Source organism: Piliocolobus tephrosceles, chromosome 12, assembly GCF_002776525.5.
Source record: "Piliocolobus tephrosceles isolate RC106 chromosome 12, ASM277652v3, whole genome shotgun sequence".
Taxonomy (NCBI): domain Eukaryota; kingdom Metazoa; phylum Chordata; class Mammalia; order Primates; family Cercopithecidae; genus Piliocolobus; species Piliocolobus tephrosceles.
Genome location: NC_045445.1, coordinates 22,040,646 through 22,067,037, shown reverse-complemented (window position 1 = coordinate 22,067,037; position 26,392 = coordinate 22,040,646). Strand labels below are relative to the sequence as shown.

Below are 26,392 nucleotides of genomic sequence, written 5' to 3'. Positions count from 1 at the left end.
AAAAAAAAAAAAAAAAAAAAGAAAATCCTCATATGATAAGCAAAGTATTATTGATATTTTTTAAAAGTTCCACTGGTAAATCGAACCTTAAAAAGTTAGTGTTCTTCATCTTTGCTCTTCTTTTAGTCCACATTTCTATTTTTAAATGATGCACAAATATTTTGAAGCATATATGATATTGATGATAGAAAAATAATTTTCCCTCCAAATACAAATGCATATTTATAAAAAGTAAAAGGTGTACATGTAAACATTCAATGGTGACACCAGTTCATTTTAGACATTTCCTGAACAGGCTCCCTTATACTGTTATCAGTGAGATATCTAATAATTCTTTAATCATATTTCTTTGAAAAAAGAGACTAAGAAGATTAATATTATGTGTTCTTTTACCTCACAAACAAAACTCTATGAGTTCGGAAGTATTTTCACTGAGAGCAGATACTTCTTTGTGATGCTGGCTCTGGTCCCAAAATAATTTTCTCACTGTCATAATTTCTATGACAAATAATTTTGATTAATATTTCAAGCCCATCATATACTACAAAAGTACCTAAGTTCATATACAGTTCTTATTACAACACTTCATTTATTGGAAAAATGTCAGGCAAGGAGATCAATAAGAATAAAATTTCAAAAAACAAAACCCTTATAAATTAATATTTGTCTCTTTTAATCAATCTTTGGAAATATTTCTGAAGTGCTTTGTAAAACTTTGTTCCCCCTTAGACATAAAACAGTGAAAAAAGTAATGCTTTTTCTGATAATTCCAGGTTATCATTAGAAAGAAGCTTTAGTAATGCCTTGAAGGATATATTGGGCACTTTGTTAAACGGCCCCAAATGCCCGTGTGTTTGGTGTCTTCATTTCCACTTTTTACAGTTTGTCTGTCTTCTTCCTCACTGGCAGCTATTTATTGGCCATGACTTCACTATGCCTCTGCCTCTATTAATTCCCCCACAAACACACTGATTAAATTTCTGTGGTTTGCAAAGTCACATTCAATCAAATAAACTGTAGCAAACAATTGCTCTGTGTAAGGTATTGAATCAAGAGTCTTTAAGATTTGGGTCTTAAAATATAAATGACATGGGCTCTTGAGTGTTCTTAGACAGGGCCTTGGGAGGTTCCCTATGAGTATGTTTTAAATGCTTTAGGGCCTGGCCTTCATGAGATCTACAGTGTCTGTTAGAAGCTGAGGTCTGGAAGTAGTATGCCATTTCTTTATGGGATACAGCTCTTCTCTAAGAAGTCTAGCTGACGTTTAGGAAGCAATCAGAGAAAAAGTGTTCAGCAAAAGGCTGTGAATGTCACAAAGCACCAATGGCCTGGTTGGTGAGGCAGGGGGCTGACCTCATAGTAAACCATGAGCCAGGAATGACACTCAAAATGTTAAACAATTCTTACAGCATGGTCACAGGCCAATCAAGACCGAAGGTGTTCTGCCAAGTGTTGCCATTTTTGTTGCTGAATCGTGGGGGGTTGTCAGGGAGTGAGCATTGGAAAGGGTACTGTAGGCAGTGTCTATTTACCAACCAGTAAGGAAATATTTCAATAAATATTCAATACTATATGGCCATACACATGCATACTATCAGACTATTACACTGTTACTTTGTGCTGGGCGCTTGCTAATGCACACCACACATTCAGATCCCTTGATATTATATGCACAACGTGAAGGTATATATAAGAGCTTAGTTGGACTTGAGTCAATGAACAAGAGGAAGGATTAGATTTTCCAGGAAGCCAACTAGGAAAAAGCATAGTTTGCATGCCTAGAGAGAGACACAGCCCTCCTTAAGTCTAAAATACAACTAAAAGGCATGCCAATAATTAGGAAATACAAGGAAACTGGTTATTGCTGTTTCTGTTTATTTATCTTAGTTAAAAGCTCTAGAGAATTAGTCACTGAACACATTAAAATGTCTAGAGATAATTACAGTAGGTTAGAAAGACTATTTGTTGGTAAGTTTATAAACCCAACTTAACTTCTTGTGCATGTTAAGGGAAGTTCTGAATAAAAATTAATAATGATCATACATATAAGAACTATCATTAACTCATTTTCTTATTGGTGCTGAGGAAACTTCCTTGTGGATACAACAGTAATATTTTTACATTTAACAGCAATATATTTACATTTAATGGCAAAGATAAAATTGTGATCTAAATACAATGAGACATTGTTAACAACTTGATCCTAAAGGTTAAAAGTGCAAAGTGAATCCCCTGTAAACCCTAGACTAAGTCACACATAGTATAGCATCATGTCCCAACAGGCTTCTGTTTTTCTGTGCCAAACTAGCTCCATCATTCTTTTACGCCATTTTCAATGTTTATACTTGTGCTTAATCCTAAAAATGACTATATATCATCACTGTACTGGAAATAATAAATATGAAGCAATATTGAAAGATGAAAGGTTATTAGTAACCTGCATCTGCACTAAGGCAAAAACAATAATCTCAATGTTAATTTGTTATTCTAAATTACTTTGTATGTGTCAATATTTGACCAAGCAGAACTCCCAAACCCTGCCAAAAACATTTATCAGCAAGACAGACTGCAAGTCACCACTAAATTTTGGTCCCTAGACAGCATACTGGCCAATGATGCTACTGGCTGCCTAAAAAAAAATGCCCTTGTAAATCACAAGACTGGCAAACAGAATGACATCAATACAGTCAAGAAGTGTAAATCCAACCCTGTTTATGCTTTATTTCCTGTGGATTTGTAACTACGCATCAAACATTTTAAAAGCACTGATCCTTTGGCATGAAATAATGTGTGAGTTATAGAGATTTTATCAAGCTAACTGATAGGAGATAGGCATGTGACATTATAAAACTCTGTGACCATGCAAAAGGAGCAGAAAGGAATGTCAACCATGACCTCTTATTTTCAAGTACAGATACCAGAAAATCTAGTTGGCCTTTGGTGTGAGAACACTCAAAAACGATAGGTCCTTGTAAAAGGAACATTCAATTTCCAATGACTTGAATATCATTTAATGGTGAGTGTGTATAATTTATGAAGAACAGACTAATAAAACATGGCATTTCAGTTTAATTGAAAATATAACAACAGAAAATATGCATGGGTTTTCCACGTGCAAGGCACTGTTTTTAGCATACTCATATATATTAATTCATTTACTGCTCATAACTATCCTGTAAGGCAGGTTCCATTATTGTACCCATTTCACAGATGAGGAAACTGAGACACAGAGAGGCTAAGTAACTTTGGTTCAAGATTACGCAGCAGATGAGTGGAAGAGCTAGGATCAAATTCAGGCATGTTCCAAAACGCTTACTCTCAATCACCATTCTGTACTGCCTCTAATGGGCACAAAGCATACAAACATAATCTAAAATTTATACATATTTCTTACCAGAGATTTTGGCCCATTAAAAATCCAAGTACTTTCTATAAAATAATAAAGATTACTCAAAGTTCTATTATGATATGGTATCATTTCTGGAGGTGCCAAGTAATGTTAACAGCTCTATTTAAGTTTTATTTACAAACTATGTAATTATACTGTATAGATTTGATGTCAAAATATATGGGCATTTGGTAGATTAGAAAAACGCAGCTTAATTTCACTGTGTTAGTAAAAAGTGAGCATCTTGTTATTGGATGTGTTCAAATATAGAGAAGAATACCATGGATGGGGTATGCATATCAGATAAGTGAATGAACTAGATCCAGACACAGAACTATACTCAGGGTTTCAGCATCCCCATCAAACATGTCTGCCCATCTCCACCTCAACATTTGTCACACTGTAGTGTAACTCCTGCTTAGCTGTCTGGCTGACTGTGAGCTCCTTGAGGACACATCTTCATCTCCAGTGTCTGGCTCAATACTACATATAAATAAGTCATCAACAAGTACATGCTAAGCCAATGGAAGTCGTGAGCATCTGTCATATGGAAGACATTGTGCTAGATGTTGCGAAGGCAATGATTTGGTCCACATGTAAAGCAGCATGGCCAAGTGCCCAGTAAATAGTGGGACCAAAAAGGAAGGCATCTGTAAGAACAGAGATAGTTGATGTGGGTCTTCAGGTAAGAAATCAACTGTTCCCATAAAGATCAAAGAATAAGTGGAATCCAAAGCTATTCCAATCCATTGCTCTCTTTAAAAATAGATCAACAATCCCCTCAATTTAGCTATTGATTAAATTTGTAATTCTAAAATGGGAATAATATAACATATCATGTTTAAGTCAGTACAATTCTTAATAACAGCTTTATTGCAATATAATTCACATACCATAAAACTCACCCTTTGAAAAAGTATTAATTCGGTGATTTTTAGTATTATTTACTAATATCTGCAACCATCACTATAGTCAATTTTATAACACTTTTACTCCCCTACCAGAGAAACCCCATTTCCCTTAGGCTGTACTCCCACCCCTTCTTCCCTAAGCAGCCACTAAAACTAATCTGCTTTCTTGTCCCTGAATTTGCCTTTTCTGGACATTTCATATAAATTGAATCATATCATATGCAGCCTTTTGTGTCTGCCTTTTTTCATTTAATACAATGTTTTTAAGGTTCATCTATGTTGCAGCATGTATTCCATTCCTTTCTATTCCTGAATATTATTCCATTGTATGGGTATGCCACATTTAGCTTACCTGTCCATTAGTTGATAGACATTTGGGCTATTTCCACTTTTTGGCTATTGTGACTGAATGAGTACAATTTTAAAACAACATGACTAGGCTAAAGAAGGACATCTAAGGCAATAAAGGTAATGGTGCTTTGTGAGACTCAATTTATAGAAAAATGTCTAAGTCCCTTACATTAACACTAAAATTAATTTACTTACACGATCAGAGCTATATAAATCAGCACCTAGAAACACGGCTGACTCATAGTATGTGCTCAATAAAGTATGTTGAATGAATAACAAATGCAAAATCAAAAAAAAACCCACAAAAACAAAAAACTGAAAGTGGGATGAAAAGGAGAGGGAAATAGGAAAGTCCTAGGGAGTCAAATATCAGGGAAAAATCAAGCTGTAATTTCAAAAATGCTACAGATACTTCTAGGCATTTAACAGTTTACATTAAAGTCTCCTAAATGAAACATTCCTAGAAAAATATCAAGAACTACCTCTATTATATAATAGTAAATCCCACCATAATACAACTTTTAAAAGTCTGAAACATTTAGGCTTGCTATTACTGAAAATATTGTGCCAAACAGTCTTATTCTGCACAAATGTATTATTAATCAAATGATGGTTTCCCCCCTCCACTTCTAACAGTTTATAATTCTATAATTTGGAAGTGAATTGTAATGTCTGTCGCATCTGGTGGTTCCAGATGTTTACTTTATTCAAGCAGCACTATCTTTATCCAGTGCCCAATCCTAGGTGGCTAATACACTGTGGAAGAGACAAGCAGCAAACTCAAGTTCCCAATCAAACCTTTTTTTATATTTCCACAATATAACCATGGGGATTATAGGCATAGACCAATGTTAGAGCATTAAGTTCAAGTTTTGACGCTACTGTTTACTCGCAGAATGTCTTTGGGCATGCTGCTTCCTCTCTCTGAGTCCCATGTTCCCCATCTGTAAAAAGGAGATAAATAAGAACACCAAATTCACAGGGTTGCTGTGAGGATTAGATGAGATAACATGTGCAAAGTCTTGCCACAGAGACTAGCACAGAATAAGTAGCTGTTACTATTAGAAAAAAGTACAAAATTACATCACTACTTCCCACCACTTCTTAATATGATATCAATATTCCTTTTATTTTCCTTTTTTCTCCCTAGTGGATAATTCTACAGTTAGACCCACTCTGAAACTAAAAACTGGCTATCAGTTAATATTACATTAAAATAAAAAGATATGATTAAATGATTTATTTTAGGTCAGTTATTACATGGGAAAACACAATTGAAAAACTTTCACAACTGCTACATATCTATAATATAACTGGGCCAGGTGCAGTGGCTCACGCCTATAATCCCAACACTTTGGGAGGCTGAGGCAGAAGGATCGCTTGAGCCCAGGAGTTCAAGACCAGCCTGGTCAACACAGCAGACCCTGTCTATTAAAAAAGTTATTTTTAATTAGCCAAGCGTGGTGGCACATGCCTCTGGTGCCAGCTACTCAAGAGACTGAGGTGGGAGGATTGCTTGAGCCCAGGAGTTTGAGGCTACAGTGAGCTATGATTGTGCCACTGGTACTGCAGCCTGGGCCACAGAGTGAGACCCCCTTTCTGTAAAATAAAAATAAATAAAAATACAATGTAACTGCAAGCTACTACATAACTGTAGTTTAAATATAAGTTAAAGCTGCTCCTATGTTTATTTCTGTGTGTACATGCTGCAGGAGGGAAGGGAATATATTTAGCACTTAGGATGCCCTGTTATAAAGTCATAATACATATGTAGTCTGTAAATATACTTTGAAAATAAAAAGAAGACTTGCTATCTAATATATTTTGTTAGTGAAGCAATTTTCCAAGAGTATAAGTATAGTGATTTCCTGGGCTAAGACTGCTTTGGGAGGATGCCAGCACTGATATGCTATAGAAGGTCAACTGCAGACGTCACACACAACTGGTATACTGAACTTTTCTCCATGTGTTTTGTAGATTTGCTTTTTTCATGTGAAGTTGTGTGGGCTTATTGACTAGAGTCAGATAAATTAGCCCCCTTCCCCTTTGTGCCAACTGCTCTACACATGTAAGGGCACACTTTTCAATTTGAGTATTGGAAGAATCAAATTCATGCCAAGAAAAGAGGATACAAAAGTTTGGTTGTCAACGTGGATATTTAGGAACATTGATGCTGTACCAGGAACTGGGGCTAAGGGACTAAATGTGAGCTTGCACTTTCAGACAAAAGGGAGTTCTGATGATGTACAGACACAAGAGAAATTGACTGGAATTTGAATTGGAAGAAGTGAATACCTCTCAAAGATCACAAGTCCTTCAAACTAGGCTTCTCTATCTTTGAATAAGGCAAGGTACTTAGCATCCTAAAGTAAATGTTTCTCTCTCTCAACTAAAATGCAGCCGGGCAGAGATGGAGGCAAAAGCTTTTCACTGAAAAGTCATTTTAAGACATTTTAAGAGGGATATGTTTGGAAATACTCTCTCATCACTCACTTGTATCTTCCTTGCTGGATTTTTTCCACTTAAAGCTCAACAAACAAGTCGTCATTTCTTTGGTATTTACTGCAATATTAATCATACAGACACATACCCCTCAAAAGATAACATAGTAAAGACTTTTGGGGAAAATGCATCTTTTCTCTAGGTTTCCCATTTTAATTCTTTCAATTTCATTGTGTAAAATTTGTTAAAAAATATTATTTTACAGAGGAAAAGGATTCTAAGAATGTTGATTATTGATACTATTCAAATCCGAAAAGGATCTGCTTGCAAATTGAATTTCTTTACTGAATCCAGTAAATAATCATCATAATATTAAACCAGAGAGCAGACCCTGAGAGAATAAAATTCCTATGAGGTGTAGCTAATGAGTTCACAACTTAATTACAAGGGTTGTCTGATTCCCTCAAAACAATAGCCTTAATTTAAACCAACCATATACACTTGCCTTCCTTTGCAATCCTTCCAATTATCAAGCAAACAGTTGCAAATCATTGATCACAGGCTTAATAAGCTCATTCGTGCTATTATTTCAGAATTTAAACCTGCTGAATATTTTTACTTCAACAAAGTAAAACTATATCCTCCATAATCTAAATGTAAAGCCATTTGACTTGCTTCTCTATATAGGATACTATAAAATATATTTTCCCCAGTATAAAATGATAAAGAAATTTATACTAGAAACCATAAACAAAAAATTAAAAGCAAAATTCCTGTATTTATTTTAGAAATGCATTTAAGAAACATTTTTCTCTAGCATTAAGGGAAAGATTTTAATCTAAAGTCTTGTTGATTTTGTGCAATGTGTTCTCTTGGCATGAAAATGCCATTAATCTACTTTGATTCCTATAGAAAGAGTATTCTTAAATTCTTATCAACAAGTAATATTTGCACAGTAACTTGAAATGCAGCATAAAAAGCCAAAAGCTGAAATTTAAAAGAATAAACACATGCACACACACACACACACACAAACTCATATGTATACATATGTTTACATATATTTTTAGGAATATAGCCTTAATGCAATTTAATTCTCAGAATGTGGTGTTTGTTTCAACCTCAATTCTCAAGCATTCCACCTAATATATCTTTTTTATCCTAGAACATTTGGCAAAATAAACAGTTTTGAAAATGCTGGTTTAGATCATTAGAATCTCTACAATATAACTTCAAAGATTTAAGTTTTTCAATGTATTTGCATTGAAAATTTGCCACGTTTTCCACTTCAGAGTAAAAAGAAATTTGCAGAACCTCAGAGCAGCATCACCTTTTGTTTGACTAGAATCAACCTAGACATTAAATTCAAAGCTTAAGGTAGAGATATTTTCTACCAATAATCATAAGCTTCTAAGAAAAGAGGAAATAAATATATTCTTCTAGAGGGGAGAATAGGGATGGTGATTAAAATGAGGGAAATTGAACCAGACCTGAGGTGTTTTTATTATTATTACAAGTTGAAATATAAAATCCATGAAAAACTGAAGTTGTCAGATGCAACATAAGGGAAGTAATGTCTATGGTAAATTTCCAAATTTATGAAAGACACTGAATCCTAGTGTAAAGGCAAATCATAGAGTAAAAGTATATCCTCTATAGTTATATTTGAATTCTCATTTTTATAGATTTCCCCAACCCTCTCTTTCATTTTCATGGAGCATGTGCTGTAAAAAAATGTCAGTCACATTTTCACTATTTCAGTAGCACTGTCTTGCCTCTGAAGCCATTTAAAAATAATCCTATCTGTTATTTTGGCTGAATTCCACTGTCTTTCCCCCTCCTCCTTTTTTGTTTTTGGTTGTACCTATCCCAGTTATTTTATGACAACCCTAATCCTCTACCTTAAAGGCAAAAAGAATAAAGAGTACCCAAAATTCAGGCTCACCAGAGTTCTGTATGAATTACTTGATCAGACTGCACAATTAATACTGTGCATATTAACAGAGATGTTGGGCAAGTAGGGTAGCCATTCAGAACATATTCCATGCTTGACAGACATTTTCAATATTCTCTTCTGCTTCCTTCTCATCAGCCAGTAAGCACATCTAAGTCGTCTCTATCCTAATAACAAAACCCTTCCTTCCCTTGATGCAATTTCCTTTCTAAGTTCCAACATATCTCATCCTTCATCATCATATATCTGAAAAAAAAGGCATCATTACCACTTTCACTTTCCAACTTTTCATTTACTCCTCAACCCACTGGAAACCAGCTTCTTGGCTCTCAAAAATCACCAACAACCTTTTCAATGCCAAAACCAGTGGCCTCAACTTACATAATTCCTGCGGTATTTGTTGATTGCTCACTTCTTCTAGACTTTCTTTGCCCTTTGCTTCTATAACAAAAAAATCCTCTGGTGTTGCTCAACTTGGGTTGCCCTGGCCACTCCTAGGCGTGAGGGATTAACTTCCAACATCTTGCCCTGTTATTTTCTCTGCATTCTAGACTTAATCCAATGTTATTCTAGATTTTTCTACATGGCTTTCACTAGCACTTAACTCCATATCATTTCACACTCCTGACCCCTCACTCTTCATCCACCTCTCAAGCCTCTTCCTCTGTTTCTCCTATCCTACTGTAGCACCATCCATCAAATATTGAATGCAGCCTTTTGTTACATCAAGATGGGTAACAGATTAGTGTTGGCTTGATTTATAATGAAAAAAATATCTTCATGGATGGAAGAGGCAGGCCATGGGCCATTAGATGGTCCCCAAATGATGAAGCAAGACAGAGAAGAAATGATTATGTGTTGGGGGGGGTGTTTTATATAAAAAGTGAGCAGGGTCTTGAGGATGCAGTTTTTAGCCTGATATCTACTAGATGCCAAAGAGAGTATTTGCCTGGCTAGAACCAATTGTATTTCAGAACTTAAAAAACTGTCATAACAAAATGAAAGTACCTAGCAGAGCATCTGGCACACAGTAATTGTTCAATAAATGTCAGTTGACTCTGAATAAACACCTATTACAGGACGTTTTTATTGGGTGTGAAAATGGGGGTTCAAATTTTATTCCTAAATATAAACTCCTGCCTTACAGATACTAAGATTGATTTAAAAGTATAATACATTCCTGGAGGTGAAGGTGGTTGTAAACACTGTTTCTCCTGCCACCCAAGTGCTACAAGAGCCAGTGTCAAACTGCCTGGGCCTGCCAGCATAAGGAAGTATCAAGGGAAGTCTCAGGCCTCTAACATCTTACATGGTTAAATTCTATACCATTATTCACACCAAGCCAATCAGAAAGGGACCCTTAACAGCACAGAAGCCATAGATTTTTACTGTATTTTCTGACTTCCTATTTCTTAAGTCTTTCCTGCTCTAGAAAGCAAAAAGTATAAACTCTCAGAAGTCTGGATGAGTGCTTCACAAGAGTCTCCTCATAGGAATCCAAGGAAACCCTACTTATTTTCACTTTAAAAACCTGCCGTTTCAAGAGGGTTTTATTTTCTTCTGTTTTAATGATTATTCAACATGAGGAATAATATGAGCCAGGACTCCTCTCCTGGATCCGAGATGATCAAGTTTTTTTTTTTTCCAACATGATTATATTTATTTTTATTTTTTAAAAAATGTTGTGAGTACATAGAGGGTGTATATATTTTGTTTTCCTTATGTCCAAATCATTGCAGGCTTCCTCAGAGTGCTAATGGTTGCAATTCTTGGGAACAAGGGGTTTCCCTCACTTACTAGTTTAGGGAAAACTCTGCTAACAGCAATACAGCATTTCAACCTTCTTTTGGATTTCATGAAAATGAGGAATGTGGTATAAGGAATTCCCCAAACAAAATGTTAGGAAACCGTGCAGCTCTTTCTCTCCTTCCTTCCTCCTCCTCCATTCTACAAGAAAGTTTGCCTTGACACTCTCATTGTCTACTGAAGGAAATTTCCGCTCACAATAAACAAAACAAACTCACTGTCAAAGGTCTTGAGTTCCGTGTATACCTTAAAGTTTCAAATGTAATATTACATAACACATCATAATATTTCCCAGACAGCCTGATGAAAGTTAGAATGCTGCATGAAATGAATGATAAGTTGGTGTTTAGTTGGCTTGAGCACTCCATCTCACAGAGCTTTTGCTTATCACTATTAATTTGTCAAGCATCCCATAACAAAAAATCCCAGAAGGCTAACGTGAAAAAGGTAGCTGACACCCAAAACAAAGACTAATTTTGTTTGCCTAAAACAATCAACTACATGCTTGTTACAGCTGAAAATCCTGAATAACTCACACTCAAACCCCCCACACCTTCTTGAACTGACTCTATACTACTCTATAAATGTTTACAGTGAAATAGATGTTTATAGGCAAAGGTATCCTATAATCCCCCAAAATATGTATTACTGCCTTCTAAAAAACTTTAACATCAGAATAAGGAAGAATTAAAACTTTTAACTCCCAGGATCAGAGAGTGTATGCAATTTCATCCTTCAACATTTTTTAGTTTTTATCGTCATAAACAGAATAATGTATATAACGGGTTTTGTTGGTGATGATGTAACACTTTATTATGGTCCTTAATTTGTTTTACATCTCATGTCATAAACTGATTGCTAATTACACAATCAGAAGATGTGTAAATCTTTTCCTATTCTTAATATTTAAATGTACTATATCTGAGGAGGGAGATACAAACTCACAATGACAGAGTTTAGTCACTAACTCATAAAAAGCTGACATTATATTTTCAGAGCAGTAACTTCAGTTTAACATTTAAATATCTACAAAGCCTTATTGCATGTCAAGTCGCAAAGTTGAGGAAGCAACAGTGCTTTAAGGCTCTGAAGGATGTCCACAGGAAAAGAGACCTTTGGGAAATGAATTTAGTATGTCCCAGGCAGAAAGAGATTTAATGACAACAGGAGGGAACGGCAGGAGAGTTGAGGGTGAAGACAAACTCCTCATGATCCTACTGGAGATGCAATAGTACCCTCAGAAGGCAATATTTTCCTCCCCCTGACAATTATTTAATTCTAAGGAATATGCACAAATTGGCCAGACTTCTAAGGATGATTCCGTTCTCCTAATGGGTTGCATTCAGTAGTTAATCTCCTATCTCTTCATGTGAGTACATCTTATTTTTTCCTACTACTAAGCTCAATACTCATTAGTACAAAAAAAAGTGATAGGAAGACTACTGGCTATTTTCTTCTTTATTTATGTAATCACTCCCATTAATATTTTAGGTATATTTAACAGACTTTCAGCTTATGCCTCATCTACAATTTTAAAATTCATTTTAAAATGTGCCTTTGTTCACTGCAGAAAAAATAGACACCAGCAGTTTTTTTCCAGCACAAACATTTATATTTATTTATGAATCAGCTTGTTTTGTTCTTGCAAATACATTTTCTCTTGCTGTGACCATTTTTGGTTTATGAAAATCAAAAACAATTTTTGAGCCCTTTAACTTATATTTAACTCAGTAAAATGAGCTGGAGTTTCTTCCAACATGTAAAATTTTTGGATAATTATTTTGCCATTCGAAGCATCTCACACCCAATTGTCCCAAGATTTTTAGTTGTCATTTTGTTGTTGTTGTTGTTTAACATCCTTTTTTAGCTTTTGTTCCCAGATAGTTTTATTTTCAGTGTCCTAATGTTCTAGCAATACCACTTAGTAAATACATAATATATAAAGTTTCTGCCTTCAGGATTGCAAAATACCTTGGATATTAAATCTTATAGCACATCTATAGCAATATCCTACTGTTCAGTTTGAAAAGCAGACACATAACTATCAGGGTACTGAACCAACAGCAATAGGTATGTTATCACCAAAGCCCTCAGCATCCCTTGACCATCTTCCCGTCAGGAAAAAAGAGGAAAAATATTTCTGACACAGAAATAACATCCACTAAAATACTTTTAAACCTTTCTGACAGCAACAAATAGTAAGAAACACACTTTACATCCTAACTCAGTAATATGTGAATGAATTTGAAATAAGTCTCCCCCAAAACATCTAAACTTACTACATGACACATGTTGATATTTTCTTACTGTCTATTTAATGCAATTCTGTTTAATAGAAATGCTAGTCACAACCTACTAAATGGATTTCATTATGCATTAATGAGTTGTTGCCTAACCAATTGAAAACTACAATGATAGAATAAATAGGCTTTTCTAATACCACAAGGTAATGCTGTTGGCTCCAAATACATTAGAGTAAACCTATATTAATTTTGACACCACTACTTCAGATTGTGATAACTGAACCTGAACCAGCTTGAAATATATATTTTAGATTACCTATAAAAAAAGGTTTTGCTAAACAAAATAATAATGTCCAGGCCAGGCATGGTGGTTCACGGCTGTAATCCCAGCACTTTGGGAGGCCAAAGCAGCAGGTCACCTGAGGCAGGAGTTCAAGACCAGCCTGGCCAACATGGTGAAACCCAATCTCTACTAAAAATACAAAAATTAGCTTGGTATGGTGGTGGGCGCCCATAATCCCAGCTACTTGGGAGACTGAGGCAGGAGAATCGCTTGAACCTAGGAGGCAGAGGTTGCAGTGAGCTGAGATTGTACCACTGCACTCTAGCCTGGGTGAAAGAGTGAGACTCCAACTCCAAAAATAAAAAATACATACATACATACATACATACATACATGCAGCTGTGTTGCTAATTATAAATGTGTGTAAATATTCAGGCCAATCTACTTACAAAAAACTTTATTTGTTCTTAGTCCAAACTAGTTTCTAAATCGAATACTGTCTTTGAGTTTTCAAAATTTTAGTGTATCTTAACATTCAAACTCAAAAATGTTCAAAAATTAAAATCATATTTTGAAACATATATATTTTCATTTATCAGCCACTTTTTTGTTTATAAATCTGCTCTGGGCATCATCTAATAACAATAGTAATGAGTATACGGTTTATTTGTGGAACATTTTAAACTTCAGAAAACCCTTTCACTTTTGTGAACTGGTAATGACTAGCAATCCCTGGATTACTAAATATTTAAAAAGCATGTAATGACATTTGCCAGACTCAAAAATGAAACTTAATATTTGGTTTGTTCTGCATGTAACAGATTACTCAATCCCATGAAGAAATGCAGGTGTCTGGCCATCAATGATTGCCTCTATTTCAGAGATTCAGCCCACCCCTGCCATCCCCCCACCAAATTTGGAAGATATGAAAGAAATTTAAATTTCAAGGTAAAGGACCAAGCCAAGTCATGGAGTCGGAGGAGTTGTGGGGGTGGGGGGAGGCCTGTCACACAGCCTCCTTTATATGGAGGTACCTACCAAAGAACTCAGAACAGATGTTTGTCTTTTATAAACATTTAACTTTTTGGCAAATTGAAGGCTTAGGAAGCTAAGGGAGTGAAGGGCAGGCCAGGAAGTCAGGGATTCCTGGATGTGAACCCAGCCTCGATCTTATTCTGTTTTTGCTCTAAATCAATGCCAAACTCTTCACACCTCAGCTGCTTTATAGCAGGCAAGAATTATACTGAGGACAAAACTGTTTCCTGGAAATGTCATGGGTTAAATGATCACTATTACAGCTCTCAATGGTACTTCCACAAAAGGCAAAGCACTCTTCATGTATATTATTTACTTTCATTATATTAGGAGATCAAAGTAAAATAGCTGTAACCTGCTAAACTGACCTTGAAAACAAACCGTTCTTTCCATTCCTTTCCAAGTTTTTGTCCGCTTTACTAATGATCAGTTATTCAACCAATTAGGAAACTCAATCATGTGATCTTAAAGGTTTTTCAAGTACCTGTAACAGCTGTGAGTTAAGAATTATCTGGCAGACGTTAATGGCAAGTTCAGGGCCTTCAACTTTATTTGGCCAGTCTCTAGTCTCTATTGGACCATCTACCTATAGAAAATGCCCTCCCATCGAAGGCCCAATTTGGCAACCTATGGGAAATAAGTAGTTCGCCCCTGTTAGGAAAAGCAGCTCCATTCTCCATATGGATGAGGAGGCACCACATCCATACCCACCTCTGCCCATGGTGCTCTGGGCTCTTCAAAGGGCAGAATGTGGTTTCACTTTCTCCCCACTACTTCATGAGAAAAGCAGCCTGGTCGCTTCCTGGCATTTAATGAATGGTCCTCTCTCCGTGGATTTGGACTGTTGGTCCTTCCAACCAGTCATTAGCTGGCAGGAAATGCCCTCCTCAGCAATCACTATTGTGTAAATAAAGCCATAAACTTTCGAAGGCCCATGCAATCCCAGACCACAAAGCTGCACGTGTGGGGGGGGGGAGGGACCTTGATGGTAAAAGCACTGCCTTCCAAATTAAACTCAAACCACATGATACAGTTCATAAAATATACAAAACATGCAGCCCAGTGACAGATTTATTGTGGCCTTACAGAATAAAGAAAAAAAAAAACTCTATATGGAAAACACAGCTACTTTTGACTCAAATAGCCCCCAAACAGGAAGTTAAAAGCAAATCAGCCAGCTGTGGCCTCACTAAGTTATGAAGGAGCCCAGTGCAACCAGCATTTCCTGTCATTGCTTGTCACCGTTTCTGAGTGCCTCTGTCTGAACTGTTTTCTTAGATGGCTAAAAATATTACAGAGATTTCTTTGGGGATAGACACAAGGCAACAAGGAGGCCTATTATATGATCTAGGCTTGAAAGTGAAAAATGTAACTTTTCTCCAAAAAACATTCACTTAACACAGGTTACAGATTCAGTCACTTGAACCACTGCATTTTAATGAATATTGGAATAAAAGTCCATATTTGTAAAAGCATTTAAAATCAGATCTTAGGTTGCCTGTTTCCTGTTAATTTAGGATAAATATTCAGAACCACAATTTTCATATGCCTGATTAGTAAGTGACAGAGCTGGAAACTACTATATCCCAGAAAACTAGCTTCTTAGAGGTTTCTCTCATCATCATCATCATCATCCCACAAAATTACTTGTGCAAGTTCAAAGTATGTGCATGTATGAGAGTTCTCTAAATCAAATCACATTTTAGATCCTTTTATGATGATGTGATGATGATGATGATCACACTCTTCACAAAATACGGAGGCAGTCCCGTCTTTTTTTCAGCACTGTGAAATACCAAGCCTTAGGACACATCTTTTTAGCCTATCAACTTTTCAATCACAAAAGAGCTTTGGAGGGGGAGTTTCGGTAACAAAGCAAAAGCATTCTGCCCTGGTATTGTTGCTGCACTGAATCTCAGTGTATATAAATGAATTCCCCAGCAAAACCAGGTTATTAAACATGGGGAAGAGGGGCAACTTGCAAGTCAGTCCAAAGTCCCACCAAAACATGGATGAACCTGGAGGACATCATGTTACATGAAATAAACCAGGCACAGAAATACAAATACTGCATGTTCTCACTCATATGTGGAAGCTGAAAGAGTTGATCTCATAGAAGCAGTGAGTAAAACATTGGTAACTAGAGCCTGGGAAGGGTGGGGGTGGGGAAATATCCAAAGGCTGGTTAATGGACACAAAACTATAGCTACATAGGAGGAATAAACTGTAGTGTTTTATAGCACTGTGGGGTGACGATAACAACAATTTAGTTTATGTTTTCAAATAGCTAGAAGAGAGGATTTTGAAAGTTCCCAACACAAAGAAATGACAAACGTTTGAGGTGATGAATATGCTAAATACTGATTTGATCATTACACATTGCATGCATGTATTGAAATATCACATTCTACTCCATAAATATTACAATTATTAAGTGTCAATTTAAAATATACTTATAAATTTGTAAAAAGAACTCCCAGACCCTCCCTCTGGTCAATCCACAGGTTTTAGCCCTTCCTCCTCATTTAGATGGGTAACACTGATTTTCAACTCATCTTCTATGGTGAGTGGGACATACCCTGAACTGAAGTTTAGAGGCGGACATAAAGCCCTTCACTGCTCGTACTGGTCTCCCCTGGTTCTGATGTCATGATGACTAAATGTCGTGATGACCATTTACCTAAGGCCTCAAATTCACAAATTGCCTCAGATGCAGATGTTTAAAACTATCTCCAGTTCAGGCTATGTATTTTGACCCTATATTTTCATTTGCATTACAATGTTAATTTAACAAATGTAAACATATAAAGTACATCACAAAAACGTCCCGCCAAAATCCAAGGTCTTTCTCAAAAAAGGGCCTCCCTTGGGGAGCCTGCCAATCTGAGTCTGGCCTTGACCCTGACTTCAGAAAGCCAACAGAATGCATATTGACACAGCCTCTGTCTGCAGCTGAGGCCGCTGCTATAGGCATTCATGAAACATATCAGATTACACAGGCATAGTACCCCAGTCCCTCCCTTATTATTTTATTTGGAAGTCCTTAAATATAAAATGTAACTCTATAACATGTACTATGTTTCACTTCATGTATCTGGGTGAGCTAATAAGGTTTTTCTTCATGTCCAATTACTTGGGGGAAAATGCTGACATAAAGGAGTTGGGAGTTTAAAATTTTCTCAAAATCACTTCTGAAAGAAATGCCCCCATTCTTTCTTCGGGATCCTCATGGATCACAGACAGCAAACAATTTTTAAAATATCAATGTACCCTTTAACAAAACAGCACCCCCAACTGGGCCATTATCAAGCGCCTACTTTTCAGAGGACGAATACAAACTCTTCACTTGGGTACTGAGGTTAAATGTGATCCCCCACCTCTGTGCCATGGGTCTTGTTGAATTTGTCATTACATATTTTAAATGGAATTCAGAAAAACCAGCGTATAGTATAGGAATCCAACCTTAAAGCAACCACCTTAATATTATATATTGTGACAATCTCATTTTCCCTATTGGTAAATTAAGTAAGGAATTATTTCATGAGATATATGTCCAGTTAATATTCTACAGCATGCTTTTGTTTTGTGTTGTTTTGCTTTCCCACGTAGAAGCTGAGTACTACAAAACAAAAGGTGAAATGCAAGCTCTCTGGTTCTTTCACTCTCTCATTTTGCTAATAGACCACCCCTCCCACGCCACTCTCCAACACAACCTGTTGTTTGGTTATTTTGTACTGCCACATAAGGAGAAATTGCAAGCGCTGAACCTAAAGACTGATTATCCTCTGGGCACAAAAGATGATTGTGGTGGATCTGAAATGACAGCTCTTGTCTCTTCTACTGTGTGGACTTTGCTTTCTGGACACAATAAAAAGAGGCACTATTCATACCTGTATCTCTGTAAGTAAAAACCTATGCAAATCCAGCCTCTAAATGGGCAATCAACATCTGACTGAAAATGAGACAGCTTCCAGTGTCCTTTTTGGATTTTGTCTGTAACTTCATCACTTCCTAAACTATACATGACGGGAGGCATCAGAGTCACAGTATTTCTGATATTTTTTTTCTTATTTTTAATCTGGTGAAACAGTTAAAGAACTGTTTCTATGTAAACATTTCTTTGTAATGAAGACTGATATCCCTGGGATGTGGGGGAGGTATTCTAAATGCAACTACAGGTGAAAGAAAAGTAGCAGCTGGCTTTCAGGCCAGTCCTCAAGGTCTCAGCCCCAAATCTGCATTGCTTGCATCTCCCTGGACTTGAGTTGCTACTGTGGCCTCTAACAGAACAGTCATTCAATCTAGTGTTCAGTCTGCTTATTGGTGTTGATTTTTCTTTTGTCAATAAAAAACAGAAATAATGCTATAAGGAAGAATGTTCATAACATGCAAAAACAAGTTAGAAAGATTAATCTAGTATTTCATTTATTTAACAAACTTTTACTGAGAACCTACTATTTACCAGGCATTATGTATACGAGGTAAAGAGACCCAATAACCTCTGCTTAATGAATAGTTACTGGTACATTCAAGGAAACCTGAGTAAGCCTGAAGAAATCTTTCTCAATTTTCCACACCAGTTGAAGGCAATGCCAAGAAGCCCAGGATTCAAAGAATCCAATGTGGACAATTTTAAGCTAATTTGAATGATCCTAAATTGAAAACAAAATCCAGCCAACTATCAGACTCCAGGATGCTTCCATGGCTTAAAGAGATCAAATGACTTCTAGTCTCTACTGCCAACCCCCTTCATTTCTGTCCAGGTTGCCTTTTCTCAATGGGAGGCCCTTTCTTTCTAAGCCCTTCAAGTTCACTTACCGGGCACAAAACAAACTCCTGCCTCAAATCAGAAAACAAATCATTTCTTTTCCTCATGAGCCAACCTAATGTTGATGCAAGTAAAACTTGAGAGTCAACATAATATTTCAGGAAGCATGTCAAATTGAGTCCTATGCTTGGGCTTCTAGAAAATCACCGTATACATACAAAGGGAGAACATGAACACACACACACACACACATTTAAATCAAGCCTCCTTTTATTCTTGCTTCCTCTTGAGTTCTGAGCAAAACATCTTTTTTTTTTTTTTCTGAAAGTTAACTGCCTGGAGTTGAACATTCAGAGCCCTGGCTCTTTTCCTGAGCCTCAGAGAGACATCACTATATCAAATATTTATTATAGTTTACAGTGAACCTTTTTTCTTTCATTCTTAGAATTGAAGGAATGCTGTAAAAATAGGTATTTTCCGTAATCTTCCAGTGAGAAAGCAATGCACATCTGTATACATTGTTTTGAACTGACCACTAATTTGCACACTCACGTACGTGTTTGTGTGCCCAGGCAATTTGGAAGTCCTGTTATTTCTCAAATAAAAATGGTAAGGTCCTACTTCTCAGATTGTATTGTTTTCCCCAGCAATCTTTTAAAAACAATGTCACTCAATCTAATACCAAGCAGATCTAAATGATGAGTTAATAATGCATTTTTACTAGAATGATCTGAAAAAAATATTGTTATCCCTTTCAGATCATGTGGATGTTATTAATATCCAATAAGACAACTGATACCTTATTTATCCTAATTCTCAAAGTTGCCTTTCCAACACTGTCATTTGGCTATCTTGAGGCAATAGATAACCATTTAGGAAGAACAGAATGTCATGGAACCATCTGTTATCCTTAAGACCTAAAAGCCCACATTATTAAAGATCTAATTGCTTTCTTTCAGTCATAATTTATGTTTGTTTACTGGTTGGTTAATTGACAGTTAAACAACTTGCTCCCAGACACAGTTTCTTCTCTTTCAGGAAAAGTGTCCATCTCATTTTAGCCAAGGCTCGGGTTTCTTTCTATATTTGAAGTGAGAGCTATATCTCTCCTAGAGAAAGGCAGAAAAATCCCACAAACACAACTTCTGATTTCCATTTTCTTGATATCACATACACTTGAATGAGGAAAAATCCATCTGTTCTGCCTAGTAGACAATGTCATAAGAAAACTCAACAGCATAGAAGAACCTTGATGAAGTAAAGGTGAGTGTAGCCTTCATGCTCTTACAGACACTTGATAGTGTTAACATGGCAGTGACAATTGTCTAACTTTAATTACAGGATGAAATTACTTATCAAAAATGTACTATAACTTATGTACTGTCAGCTATGCCCCAATCTGTTTGTAAGCCTATCAGGCAGCATTACTTATTTGAAAACAGAAAAAGTCTGCCACCTTCCTGAATTTATTGTACTATAAGCAGAATAAAAGTAAAATGTTATCAATAGAAATCTTCATCATTTTAGAGCTTCTCACACCATTCCCTCCCCTCCTCCCTCACACATAAAGGCAGCTGGGTGGAGAACAAAACTATACTAAACTATACTGTCAACATCTGCACAACAGTCAAGAGACTGTCACTGTTCCAGCATGTGTGGTACTATACAGTCACTTAAAAGACAAAACCTTTTTTATTCCCAAGCTGCTGTGATTACTGGGAAGTATCACAGTGAAGCTGGAGAGATAATAATACACCTACTGGTCAAAAGCATGAAGCATGCAAGTGCCTGGAAGTACAATGAGAGGCAAGAGAACCCTTTAGAAGCAAATACAATACAGACAACTAGGGGAATGTACATTCTAATCTTCTTTGAATGTTTAGGTTCTTGTAAGTGCACAAAAATGCCTTCCGTTTAAATTAAAAGCTGTACCCAAAATCCATTCCACTGTGAGTTTATAAGCTATTCATTTTTCTTTTTAATGTAACATTTATTAAGCACCTAGTTTGTGCAAAGCATTATTTAGGTAGTGGGTAGGTGCAAGAGAATACCAAAGGTACTTTGCTACCAGCTCATAATCATAAAAAGCAGCTGTTGTGAAATGCCTGAAGTGGACAGTTGAGGAAAAAAAGGTACTTTAGAATAGTCCTGGGAGTCATTACAATTGCTTAAAGTAGCAAAGGAAATTAGAGAAATGAAGTAGCTCTTAGAAGTAGAGCAAAACATGCAGTCACCACCTCTAGCCCAGCACTATATCAATTATCTCTCAAAACATTTTTTTTTAACAAACTCTTTCACTTATGGTTTCATATAAGGTCTCCAATCTCATCACTGTATGAGGCAGCAGAGTGTTAACTGGCAAAATTTTCTCCTAATTTCTCTGACACCAGTTTAGCTTATCTATTCTAGCCTCAAGGTTTAGTATTTTCACTTTTTTTTTTTTAAGGATGCATTTGGTCCGAAGTCTTTTAGCAGCAAGGCAGCACATCCGGAAGCAAACAGTACTGAACTGGGATCTAAGTCCATAACCACCAAAAATGGGAGACGTTGCTTTTTCTCATCCTCCCTTTACCAAAATGCAAGTGTTTATTGCTCTACCTGCAGGAACTCTCATTCTAGACATGAAGCAATGAATTGCCCCACATACTTCTCTCAAGAATACTACGAAAAATTGCTGAAAATTTGTTGTACAGTAAATTCCATTGTAAACAGTTTGACTGTTTCTAGGTAGACTACAGCACCTGGGCAGAAAACTGCACCATGCTTTAATAAGTGCAAAACAATATTTTTCTCCCTTTCCACACACTTGCTAAATTTAGTAGCCGAGTGTCTGCCAACCAAGTAGTTTCTACTACTTTGGGAGAAGTAAGAAGTGAACATAGATAGAATATTATCAGCTAAGCTGTGGGCAGAAGCCCATTTTAGGTTATATTTGAAGAAGTGTTGGTAAATATGAAAGCATCCCCCAAAAGTATCGCACATTAGAAATAAGTTAAAAATTACTTTAAAAAGTAGTTATTCAGGACTAGATTTTCATGGGCCAAGGAGAAAATGAGAATATAATCAGGAAAAATCCAAGGTGTCTGATAAGCCTCATTGTCTATTTACCTTTCATTGGAGGGGGAAACAAAACAAAACAAAATTCAGATCAATTGTATCAAGCATGGATGTTTAGTTATTCCCACATACCAACAATGTTTCCCAAACATTATATCAGTAATCACCCAAACGTTTATTCACTAAAGCAGGGAGTCCGCTTAATAAAAATGTACCAATCATTTCAAAATTAAATCTTGCAAGTTTTGTTTTAATTGATTCTTTCCCATGAAGTCTACCCACGAAGACGGAGAGGCTGTGGGGATCCCAGCTCAATTTACCAACGGTGTAAGAACATCTAGGAGAAAATAACTCTTTTAAAACATATTACTTGAATTAGAGCCACAATTAATTTTTCTGTTTTCTCTCTCATCTAGCTAGCTAGCTAGCTATCTAAGAGTGCTCAGAAAAACACACAGTAGGTCTATTACCCTAATTACGAAACTACAACAATGAATCACTTAAATGTCAACTTTCATTACTTGTCTGGGTTTAATTTCGTTTTCTTACCATAAAAGCTTATTGTGTGAGTGTTAAAAACTAAAGTTCCCTTTTTAATAGTCTCCTAAAATCTACTCTCATGCCCTTCAAACCCCAGTAGTAAAAGCGAGCTGCCCAAATGTGTTGACTCAGGGCAGGAAGAGACAAGGTTCTGCAAGGAAGCTGTGGCACTGCTCACGATATCGCGTGAAAATGGGGAAATTAGTTGTTAAAAAGCATTTGCTGATGATATGCCATGCAAGAAGTTCCTTTAAATTAAAAAGATAGAAGAAAGCAGAATAAAAAAGAAAGAAGGAAGGAAGGGGAGGAAGAGAAGAGGAGGAGGAAGAAAAAGAAGAAACAGGAGGAGGAAAGGAGGAGGAAAATGGTCAAAGCTCTAAAATCGCAACAAAGTTGCAGGATGACTTTTCCTTCTATTTGCTATTTTGTAAAATGAAGTGTAAAAGGCATTATTTCCTCGGAGTCCTAGGAAGGCAGCCTCGCTTACAAATCCCAGTTCATCTCCAGCCTTACCTTACGCTGCTAGCGCAAACCCAGAGGCTAAGGGGCCCTGCTTTCAGCGGCAGCAGCAGGGGCAGCGGCAGCGACAGCGGCACATGCCATCTGTTAGCGGCAGAAGCAAAAGCAGCGCTGCGCGAGGTGGCCCCGGTGCCGGGAGAGCCTTTAGCAGGGGTGCATATTGAATGCCGCCATTTTAAAGCGAGGTTCCTGAAATCATTAGATATAAGCAAATTAAAGCCCGCCCCACCTCCAGAACTTAAGGGCTGGGACTCGCAACCCTGCTCCAAGTCGGCCGCTCTGGGGTATAAAATGTCAAGTCTACAGACACGCGCACGCGGACTCTCGGACGGAGGCGACGGATTCCCCTCTCCCTTCTGCCCCCTTGACCCCTTGGTGCTTTTTGCAAAACTCCTTTCGATTCCAGGGGCCAGAATACTTTCTTTTCTGGGCTTCTCGGGGCCCCTTCCCGGGGCCGGCCGGCGGGCTGTTGGGGGAGGGGACGAGGCCACGGACCGGCCCTCCCCGCTCCTCCCAGGCTCTTGGTTCAGTCCACTCGGAGCACACCTCGGAGCGCCCCAGCTCCCTCGCGGAGGCCGGGCGTGGGGCTCCCGCTCGGGCTCGCAGCCACCATAGCAACCTGGTCCCAACCCCGCCCGGCCTTTGCCAAAGGCGTGCCCTCCTCCCGGGCCAGTGCCCTTCGCCGGACGCCAGACGTCCCCTCGCGCAGCCCCGCCGATCCCGGGCAGCCCGGGCCAGGGCCGCGGCTCCGTGCGTCCCGCTCCGGACACACGCGGCACGCGGAGGGAAACGGCGCCGGCGAGGGGCTTTAGGCGCCAAAACGGAAACTCCCGCGAAACTCCGCCGGCCAGCGGAGCCGCGCGCGGGCATCCGGAGCGCCGGACTCGGAAGCGGCGCACGCGGCCGCCCGGCCCCGCCCCGCCCGGCCAGGTAGCGCGGCGCGCCCCGCGTCACCAATGCTGCCGCCAACCTCACCTGGCTCCGCGCGCCGCTGTGGGACAGACGGGAATTTGGCCACGGGCCGCCCCGGCTCCCGCGCCCACCCCGGACTCTCTGGCCTCCGCCTCCCTCTCGCTGCTCCCAAAGAGCGCCAAAAAGTCGCGCTCCGGCTCACGCTCGGAGTGCGGGCACTTTCTTCCTGTAGGGCGCTGTTTCGTCGCGAAATATATTCTTTGTGTGGTTCGCTCACTCGTGCCTGGTTCTCCGAGAGCGCAGCGCGGGCTTTATTCTCGGGGGGTGTGGCGCCTCGCCCCCAAACCCAGCGGCCCAGCCCTCGCTGCACAGACCCTTTGTCATTTCATTAGGAAGGGAAAGGGGGACAAATCATAACGCTCAGATTTTACAAAAGCGAAAACAAACGGAGCAGGCACACATCCCCAGAGGCGGGGGTGGGGTGGGGGTGCAAAGTTTCTGGCGCTTCAGGAACTGAAGTACCAGTGAGAAAGGCAGGGTGGTTCACAGCGGGACGCTCATGGACACTTCCCAGACAGGTGAGAGGCGAAATGGGTCCTTTCAAAATTGATCTTAGTCGATAAATGTGTCCACTCACTACAGGCTAAATAAATACATTCATACTCACCAGCTGCCTTCTTGGGGGTTTTATCTTTCATAAATGCCCCAATCCTTTATTTCCCTCTAAGAATTTCAGGCAGGGAAATGCTGATCAGTGCAATCTGTTCCCCTTCTTCCACGGAGTTTGCAGGATAAGAGGAACCCTGAGGTACGGTTCCAGATACTTTGGAAAATGGACAAAGCAAATGCAGTTTTATATCTTGATTAAAAAGTGTGCATCTGCACAGGGAAATTACAAGTTTCGATTTAATGCAAGTGTAATAGGAGCACCAGCTGTCCCGTAATTGGAGCCCCACAATAATAAATGCGTGCTTTTATTTAATTTTACGAAGACAATTGTAGTTGATAACGCACACATATGCAGGATCGTCAGTGACAAGCTCATAGCAATTCATGGCTGCTTTCCTGTAATCAACTGCTTCACCCAGAGACAGAGTTCTACATGCTCTGCACAAAGTGCAAAACATTGCAGGAGATATTTAAGCAGCAGTTAGGTTGAAAAGTGGAGTGAATTCTCAGGCTAATTGTACTTTTTAATTCTGATGGACTGATCCAAATAGAATTCTCCAGCTAATTTTAGGCAAGAAATCAATCTGTTTGTTAAGTGCAAGATAATAGAGTAGGGTGGTAATGGTTGGGAGGAGAAGACTGGGTACAAACTACCCTTCAAATAATTGAGAAAATACCCGATGGTGTTTGGCAAGTGTTGTGAAAGTCATTGGGACAATGCTCAGGGATGGTGTCCGATACTTTGTTATTCTGGGTAGAAACCTAGCATGAGTCAAGAGAGTAGGAGTTTCCAGTTATTTGAGAAAAGGGGGAAAAGACTCTAATTCCTAACCACCTCTTCCCACCTTCCTTCAAATTTGCCGAATTGCCTGAACTGTTGTAAAAGTCAAATGTGTCTGACATACAGGAAGTGACTTTGGCCGTCCAAGATCTACCACAGCAAAAAGTAGGCAGTGTTGGCTACCACACTCAGCTAGAGAGAAGGGCATGGCTGAATTACATAACTTTATACCCAATGATCTAACAAATGAGGAACTGTTATCACAGCGAGTCAACAAAGGAGTCTTTATATTAAACATAACTTGGGTCAACACCCGTTCTCTTACCTCTGTCCACTATTGCAAGCCACATCTCCTGTGGGACATTCGGGGTTTTGCTAATAACACAAAAACTGGCTCAATCTTACTGAATTGCTGAAATAATTGTTTTATTTTAAATTTAAGGCATAAATAGGTCAATTTGCTATTTCTTGGGATACCATAGCTTCAACATTGTCTGTTGCTTTTAATTTCTGGCCAGTGAAAATTGCAGATGATACTTTATTGTTTTCTTTCCCATACTGGAGGGGAAATAAACCTTATAAACTAATTTTAGCCTGGTAAACTGCCTTTGTTTTATCAAGGGTGGCATGACCTCCACAAATGAAGCTAGGCAAATTTCCATGCCACTAGGCCACTGAGGAATGTTGTCAAAGGCCCTAAGAAATTGCTAGTCCCTCCCCTCAGCATTTTAAA

At 38.3% G+C, this 26,392-nt stretch overlaps 1 protein-coding gene across 7 annotated transcripts in view; it reads right to left on the bottom strand.

Annotated features, from left to right (window-relative positions):
- Positions 1 to 24,489, bottom strand: part of MBNL3 (muscleblind like splicing regulator 3) — a 121,883-nt gene extending 97,394 nt beyond the window's left edge. For 3 of the 7 annotated variants that reach the window (XM_023198916.3, XM_023198917.2, XM_023198914.2), the window contains exon 1: positions 23,292 to 23,497. The gene's annotated coding sequence lies outside the window, so the exon portion shown is untranslated. Of the gene's footprint in view, positions 1 to 23,291; positions 23,502 to 24,272 lie in introns of those variants that run through there. The other 4 variants (XM_026452009.2, XM_023198915.2, XM_023198918.2 and 1 more) reach the window with 3 other exon arrangements.
- Positions 24,490 to 26,392: the final 1,903 nt, after the last annotated feature.